Here is an 8,726-nt window from a genome sequence, read left to right as displayed (position 1 = left end):
CTGAGCGTAGATGTTGAGCAGGGTACCGTGGTTGCCCTACTTCTTGATGTTCCAGAAGCCCCGGGGCAGTAAGTCAGCAAGGTGGAGGTGCAGCTGGGGGCATTGCCTAGACCCCACTGGCAATGGCTAGGGTAGAAGGTGGATTGAAAAGATGTGAGGCAGGGCACAGGTGTGAATGCAAGATCTCATGACAGTTTGAGACTGGGGAGAAGTGAATAGGGACAGGAAGTCCATTTAGGCAACAATTGGTGCCACAGACCAGGGAACAAGTTGTGAGGGAGGGAAGCATATAACTTGGAGTGAGAAGGAAGGGGAGAATGGTTAGGGAGCTAGAATGGAGAATGGTTAGGGAGCTAGAATCCGTGGGGCTTGGGGATCACTTGGATGTGGGAGATGAGAGTGACTGGAGTGGTTGTTAGGTGTTCAGCTGGGGCACTAGACAAAGTGCGGTGCTGCTCACCCAAACAAGAGACTCAGAAGTTGGAGGAGATTTATTTATCCATTTATTTTAATGGAACAGATTTTTTTTTTTCCTTTTCCAGGTGGAGAGAAAATGAGCCCTCAGCTTTCCTGTAAGCCTCTACTAAGTGACTTCCTGTCTGCATGAAACAGAAAGAAATTCCAGAATCATGCAAGTGGGGTTGGGACAGGGTGGGTAGTGTATGCTTAGGACTTGCCTTTTTTTTTTTTTTTTTTGCCTCCATTGCTCTTGTATCTACAGAGCAACTGCCTTCTTCTCTACTGACTTGTACGCACAGAGTCCTGATACTGGAAAGACCCTCTCTTTGTGTGGAAAGAAATGCTGGGCACAATGAAGTGATGCACCTGTGTTCATGCCGTGAGCTGGGATGTGAATGCTGATTGTAACCCAGGCCTGATTCTTATTCCTCTTCCCTTCCCTTCCCTGTCTCCTGTAGCTCCTTTCTGTTCCCCGCCTGCTTTCTTATCTTAGAATGGGCCTAGGGATACCATGAAGTTTTGGTTATTCCCTATTCAAACAAGCAAGCAAACACAAAGCATTGTCTGTGTACAGCCTTTAAAGTATGCAATACCATTTTCCAGTTATTGCCTCCCTTCGGCTCCAGTTTTCTCCTCTTCCATCCAGGGTGAAACTGGTCCACAGAGCAGTAGTGTGATCTTCCCAAGGTCTCATGACCAGGAAGAAGAGGTGAGACCTGGATCTGAAACCAGGCTTCCTGGATCTTTCTCTATTTCTAATGTGGGGTTGAAATCATGTCCTTGGTGCCCCCAAGATAACATATATAAGCTTCTAACACATAGCAGCTATCCATTTGGTGCTATTTTCCTCTCCTTCTCCTCTGATCTCTTTCTATCAAACCATGCTGTTGCTCCCAAAGTTCCTCCAGCCAGTACTTTCCTGAGGAGTTCCTGGATTACTCTGTGCCTTTATAGAAAAACAAGAATGGTAAATACACTTCTTGCAGCCCAGACAATGTCTCTAATTGCTCTGAGCGTACATCTCATGGCCGTCAGGATAAAGTTCAGAACCTTAACCTGGCATCAAGGTATTCCACATGCACTCCAGCCTCTCTAATTCTGCCTTCTCTTTGAAACCATTCTGAAAGCACTGGGCAGAGTTCCTTGTCCTCTCAGTTATAGCTCTACAGTTAAAGCACTTAAACCCTCAAAGTTATTGTCTATTTGGGAAACTGTACCCACCCCAAGACTGTGCTGCTTGAGAGTCAGATAAGCCTTATTTACATCATTTTCCTCTATGAATTAGCACAGAGCCTGGCACAGGTAAGTACTCAGTAAATATTTGTTGAATTAATGCCACAATCGATGTATACATAAATCAGTGACTCAATGAATGAGGGTAGTGATACCTGCCCTTAATGAACTTGCAGAGTTAGTGTGGTACAGATGCAAGATGTATAACTATGAGGTTCCAGACAGATACAGAGCATTATTCCCATGGGTTTATAAGATGGACCTTGAAGAGTTAGCATGTGTGCTCACATAACCTGTATTGGCTGCTGTAGGTGCTGCTCTTCGGGTAGCAGGGCCGAGGAGAACCTTGCAAAGTAACCTCATGTATCTTTATGGAAGGAACCATGTTGTAGTTTCTGAATGGAGCTTGGCATAGACAAAGCATGCAGTTCATATTTAGTATCAATAGTGGCAGATTCAAACCATGGGGCAGTGTGTATTCCATGCAGTGAGTCACCTGGAAATTCCAAAAAGCTCAAATTGATCTTACCTTCCTAACTTCACTCAAATTTTCTGAGTCTCAGTTTTCTCAGCTCTAAATGGAGCCATAATAGGGACCACCTCCCAGAGTGATTGTGTAAGAATTATGCAGATTACACAATGTATGGCTGTGGCTCCCAAAAGTTCCTCCAGTTAATGCTTTCCTGAGGAGTTCCTGGATTACTCTGTTCCTTTACAGAAAACCAAAAACTGTATATAGACTCAAGCATTGCCTGTGTACAATCTTTAGAGTATCTAATGCCATTTTTCAGTTATTACTGCCTTTCAGCCCCAATTTTCTCCTCTTTCATTCAGGGTGAAACTGGTCCACAGAGCAGTAGAGTGATCTTCCCATGGTCTTCCTAGTGACAACTGGTTGGAGCAATGTTCGCTCTCTAGCTAGTATCTAGACATAGAGTAATGAGCATCAACCAAGTATGTGCCCTGGCTTGAGAATCTGCCCTATAGAAGTACACAATATTACATTAAATATTTACAAAGATCTCACTTTCCAACTTGGGCCTGGCAGAGTGGCTCCCGCAAAGAAGGGTGGTGAGAAGAAAAAGGGCCATTCTGCCATCAATGAAGCAGTGACCAGAGAATACACCAACATCATTCACAAGCACATCCATGAAGTGGGCTTCAAGAAACATCCCCCTTGGGCATTCAAAGAGATCTGGAAATTTGCCATGAAGGAGATGGGAACTCCAGATGTGTGCATTGATACTAGGTTCAACAGACCTGTCTGGGCCAAAGGAATAAAGAATGTCCCATACAGTATCTATGTGCAGTTGTCCAGAAAACGTAATGAGGATGAAGATCCTCATTAAGTTGTATACTTTGGTTGCCTATGTACCTGCTACCGCTCTCGAGAATCTACAGACAGTCAACGTGGATGAGAACTAACCACTGATTGTCAAATATATCAAAGTTATAAAATGGCCACACACACAAAAAAAAGACCTACAGGAAGCTGCTCTGAAGAGGAGAGCCATGGGCCACATGTCTTCATTCCTTCAGTCTGCATGGTTGATTCTGGTCTTGTCGGGTTTAGAAAACAGCTTCATTTATTAACAGAAGGGCATAGGGCTGAGAATGGGCCCTCTGGAAGAAGGCAATTTGAAAGAGATAGGTCCTCAAGACCCCAGCCAAGAAACCTAAGGTGTCAGACCAGGCACTTGTCAAAGCAGGAAATGAGACTTGTGTCAGGAGTGAGGGGGAGGCTGGGGTATCAATGAGTACATCTTGTCCTAGATGGAGGTGTTCTGTAGCAGCCCAGGGGCAGAGAGCTGACTCACCAGACAACAGACACAGTAGCAGTGACCAGCACATGACTGCTCTCAGAGAGGAGACACTATTGGACTATGCTTCTAAATTATGTACCACACTGCTGCATTGATTCAGGTAAGGCAGGGTAGGGCTGGACTTGAAAGCTGAAGGCCTTGTGGGTTGCTGGAGATTTGGCCTGGGGAAAGTAGGAGCTGACAGCTGCAGTCTCACTTTTTGTACAGACACAGCTTAGATATATTCTCTGCTTGACTCGAAGCTATTGTGTTGGCAAAGACCCTGTCCCAGTCTTTGGTCTTCTCTGTATTAGTGGAACTAAGCATGATGCCAGGCACATGGGAGGTGTTCAGTAAATCACTGCAGAATTTAGGAATAAACATGTAGAGCTGGGGAATGTGTGTTTTAGGGTGGGGGAAGGTGGGCACATTGTCCTAAGAAAAGTATAACTCTAGGATTTGAAGTCTTATCCTCTTCAACCTGAGACCTTCTCAGGTAATCGTAGACAGGATTCATGAACACACTTCCAGGGCAAACACATTTCATGTTGGTGCAGAGTATCTGGGACTTGGAAGAAACAACTCCTTATCTGAAGGATAATTTAGCAATTAGGAGCTGAGGCCTAACAGAAGGTTACCTAACATGTCTGTGTCTGCTTCCTCATCTGTAAAACAAGGGGCTAATGCCTGTTCATGGGGTAACTGAGGAGTTGGTGAGATGACGTGTGAGAAATTAGCAGTCCACAGCACAGCTTGATAAATGTTTGTTGAATGGCAAATGCCATTCTGGTGACTAAAGTTCACCATGGCTCAGTTCTGCTTTCTGCCTTGACTCATCCTCCTCGTTGTCTGCCAAAAATCATTCTGTGCCCAACCTGGTTCCTTCTCAAACTAAGAGGTCCATTCACAACACTAGCTGGCATCAGGTAGGAAGCCACCCTTGGTCATCTGCTGCTCATCCTCGGGGGACAGACAGTGATGGACAGGCAGACTCTGAAAGTGGAGCTGAGTCTTGAGCACTGAGCATGTCATCCATCATTGAAGCCACTTCGAGAGGAGAGGAAAGTAGTCAGTAGTGTCACCTACTGACTGGCACTGCTGGTAGCAGGGGGTCTTATTTTAGCAATGCCTCTAAGCTCATGCAAGTATCATTGGGAAGCAGGATTAGGTTTGCTAAATATATAATTAAATAAGATGAAATATCAGAGAAGAGGCACAGATGAAGGTTATGGAGTTATAAAACAATAGATTGGGAAAAGGCCACGATGGTTTCTTTATATATTCCCTAAGAAAAATAACAAAGCAGCAAATTTCAACTGTAGAGAGCACATGTAGAAACCCACAGGGAGAACCATTAGTGGGTTGAAGGCTGGGATGCATCACTGAAGAGAGAAAGAGAGGAGAATCTGCATTTATTGGCTGCATGGTCTGAGCCAGGCCCTTCCCATGTACACTGTAGTCCTACATGGGAAAGATTACTATTTCTGTTTTAGTGAAATGGAAACTAATGCTCAGGTTTGTTAAGTAACTTGCACACACCCATGATATTTGTGAGTGTCAGAGCTTGGCCTTGTATGTCCAAAGGGCATTGTTCTACGGAGTCACACTGTCCAATAGTTTATAAAGAAACTTTTAATGTAAATCTTGTCTAATTGTTTCAGCAAAGATCAGAGAAGAAGGACTTCAGGGTGAACCTTTTACTTAAAGAGGGTGTTTGGAACACTCTAATCAAATTTCCATTGTAGTCTATCATCTACCACTCTATGTTTTTGGCATGTTCCCATAATGGCCTAGTTACCCAAACCATGGCTCTATTGACAGGTGCATTCTCCTTTATTTCTCTAAAGCATGAGGCTCGACCAACCCCAACTCTGTTCTTGTTTGGCTCTACCTGTCATCAGCCATAAACTAATCCCATACTCCCAGCTTTTCCCCCTGTTAAAAGCTCCCAGCTCCAATACAACTTCCAACACGGAAGCCAGAGTGATCTTCTCGAATTCTGGATCTACTAATGTCCCAACTTTGCCCTCACATTTAGAAGGGTTATCTCTTGCCACCACATTTTATCCAGTTCTGTGGTCTGGAATTCAATTTATCCATGTTTTTTTCAGTGTTTCAAGAAACAAAACATTGGGTTTTTTTTGCTGTCCCAGATAAGAAAGATTTGCTTAACCAAAGGTCATAAAAATTTACTCCTATCTTCTTCTCTTCTAAGAGTTATATAGTTATAGTTTTTACATATAGGTCTGTACAAATTTTAAGTTATTTTTTATATATTTATTTTTAGATGTTACATCATTTGATTTATACAATAAATTTACTCTATTTTCTATTAACATTTCCATTACATACTGCAGTTTTATAGAGAATACATTGATTGATTTGTATGTATTTATTTGTAACCATTAGCCATTCTAAACTCAAGGAAGATTTTAGTTTGTTTGTTTGTTTTTTCAGGGTTAAGAAACGGAAAATAACGATTAATTTTTAAATCTCCCTTTTTGAATAGTTATATTGCTTTTTACTTTATTTTACTGACTTAAACATCCTAAATAATGTTAAATAATAATAGGTGATAGTGGACATCTGTATCTTGTTCTCAAATTTAGTGGTAATGAACCTGGTGTTTGTTCGAAATTGACTTCAGATATTCTTTACCATGTCAAAACTATTGCTCTATTGCTTCTCTACTATTTCTAGTTGAATCCAGACAGTATAGTAAATTTATTGTTATCTGTTTTTTGCTCTGTTAATCACTTAATGAAATGATGTAATGCAGTTATCAACATTTTCAGTATTGAACCATCCTTGCATTTCTGGAATGAATCCTGCTTAGTCATAGTGCATTATTCTTTTAAGATACTTCTGGTTTGGAACTGCTACCATTACATTTATGATACTTGCACAAATGATATTGCCCCACATCAATATATGACAAATTCCCTTTCTTTGACCAAGCCAAACTACATTTAAAAAGTAGGTAAACAAGGAAAGGCCTAGATGAGGCTTCAGGATCTAATTTTTACTTATTTTAGAGAACCTGATAATTGTTCATGTGACAAAGTGCTTATATCACAGTTTCTCATTTTAAGGTCCTGCCCTATTTTGGCAAAGCATTGAAAGGAAGTACTAAAGCATCACAGGGCAGTCTCAGTAAAATAAAACTACAATAATACAGTAGTTATACAGTAGTTACACAACCTCAGTTTACTGAGGGCAGTCTCAGTAAAATAAAACTACAATAAGCTATACAGTAGTTACACAATAATACAGTAGTTGTACAACTTCAGTTTACTGAGGGCAGTCTCAGTAAAATAAAACTACAATAATACAGTAGTTATACAAACTACAATAATACAGTAGTTATATGGTAGTTATACAATAATACAGCAGTTATACAATAATACAGTAGTTCTGCAATTGTATACAGTAGTTATACAACCAAGAAAACTACAATAATACAGTAGTTATACAACCAATAATACAGTAGTTAAGTGTTTGTGGTATGCCATATGATACTATACTTGACACTTTACATATATTAGTTCTCCTCCTCCTCCTCCTTTTTGGCAGGACAACTTATTGGAATATTAATTAGTGTTTTCTATATGATAGAAGGTTGGAAAAAATGTGTATGGAATATATGTTCTTTTTCCCTGAGGGCATTATTAGAGGCTTTTGTGTTGCAGCCCTGAAAAGAGAAGACATCTAACAAAAATGCCCTTATCTACTCCCATTCTCACCCATTCTCAGGCCTTTGTTTGAAGAATGTATTGAGATATTGAGGGAAGCTGGCATATGAAGTGGGGAAGGAGGCAGAACTGGCCCTACATGTGCACACACGAACCCTGCCTTCTACTGAGATTGCAAGGTAAGTGAAGGTTATCATCCTAGAGCCTAGGGTGGGGGAGCATGCTGTGGCAGGTCCCACCAGTGCCAGAAACTCACACAGCACCTGAGGAGTGCCAGGGTCTTTGATGGGGTGGTCCATGGTGCCATGAAATTAATCACTGAGAGGCAAAGCCTTAGGATATTTGCAAAAAAAAGCCTTAGCGTGATGGCAGAGTTCTGTGTTTGTGAATGGAAACATTTTCATTTTACATCTCAGTGAATAGCTGTGGATTTAAAAATAGAGTATATTCTTCCGTTTTTCAGGTGCCATGGAAGTATCCTGGGTCTTTGTATGCAGCCTAGAAAGGAGGTGAGTGTTCCCTCCCACTCTATCTTACAAAAGTTGCACCTCAGTGTTTGTTAGGGAGCAAATTCCTGTCTTCTAGCTATACAATTCTCATGGTAACCTTAGAAAGTTTTAAATCATTATCCCATTTTTAGATAAGAAAATGAATATCCGAAGAGACTAAGTAACTGGTCTGAGTAACTGGGTGTTATCTCAAGTTAACCTCCTTTCTCATGGCTGAACAACTATACTGTGCTGCCTTACATTAAAAAAAAAAAAAGCTGTTCCTTACTAAGGGACTACTTTATGTAATGCACAGGGCTAGATGCTATATATATATGTGTGTATATATATATATGTGTGTATATATATGTATGTATATATATGTGTGTGTATATATATGTATATAAAATTTCAAGGAAGTTCTTCCTATTACATTAATCAATCATTTCATCTTATGATAAAGTAGAAGATGGAGAATTATTTGGTAGTTGTTAGACCCAGTGTTTAGTCCCAGTTCTGCCACTAGCTTTGTACCTTAGTTTCTTCATCTGTGACCTGAGAATAACAAAATTTGCCTTTTGATATTATCATGAGTACTGAGTGAAGTATTAGAAATAGCAGGATCTTGTTAACTGTAAAAAGACGTGCACACATGGACCCTGCCTTTTACTGAGACTGCAATCTATACTGGTCGTCTCAACCAAGCGTCTCTCTTCAGCAGTTACTAAGATACTGAGGTATACGTTACAACGCAGAGGGGACCAGGATACCACGAGGTGGACACTAGCCTTGGAAACTGATTATTTATATTTGTGTGTAGTCTCCTTGAAGCAGAGGTTAGGTCAGACATAGCTCTTCTGGGTCTGGCAAAGTCAACTGGAAACCGCTAATGGCCAATCATCCTATAAGATTGCTTCTTTCCAGTCCTCTGCATTCAGGGAAGCCAAACAAACAAGGCACTTTCATCACCACTCCAAGGAATCTATCTTTGACAGCTTCCAGACAGCAGACATATTGGAATATATAGTCCATCCATAGAACCCAGAAGGTGA

At 41.1% G+C, this 8,726-nt stretch overlaps 1 pseudogene; it reads left to right on the top strand.

The window, feature by feature from the left end:
• Positions 1 to 2,648: 2,648 nt before the first annotated feature.
• Positions 2,649 to 3,145, top strand: LOC100990109 (large ribosomal subunit protein eL31-like; annotated as a pseudogene).
• The last annotated feature ends 5,581 nt before the right edge of the window (positions 3,146 to 8,726 follow it).

Source organism: Pan paniscus, chromosome 11 (genome assembly GCF_029289425.2).
Source record: "Pan paniscus chromosome 11, NHGRI_mPanPan1-v2.0_pri, whole genome shotgun sequence".
Classification (NCBI taxonomy): domain Eukaryota; kingdom Metazoa; phylum Chordata; class Mammalia; order Primates; family Hominidae; genus Pan; species Pan paniscus.
Note: the sequence above shows the minus strand (reverse complement) of the source record. Positions and strands in the feature narration are given on the sequence as shown.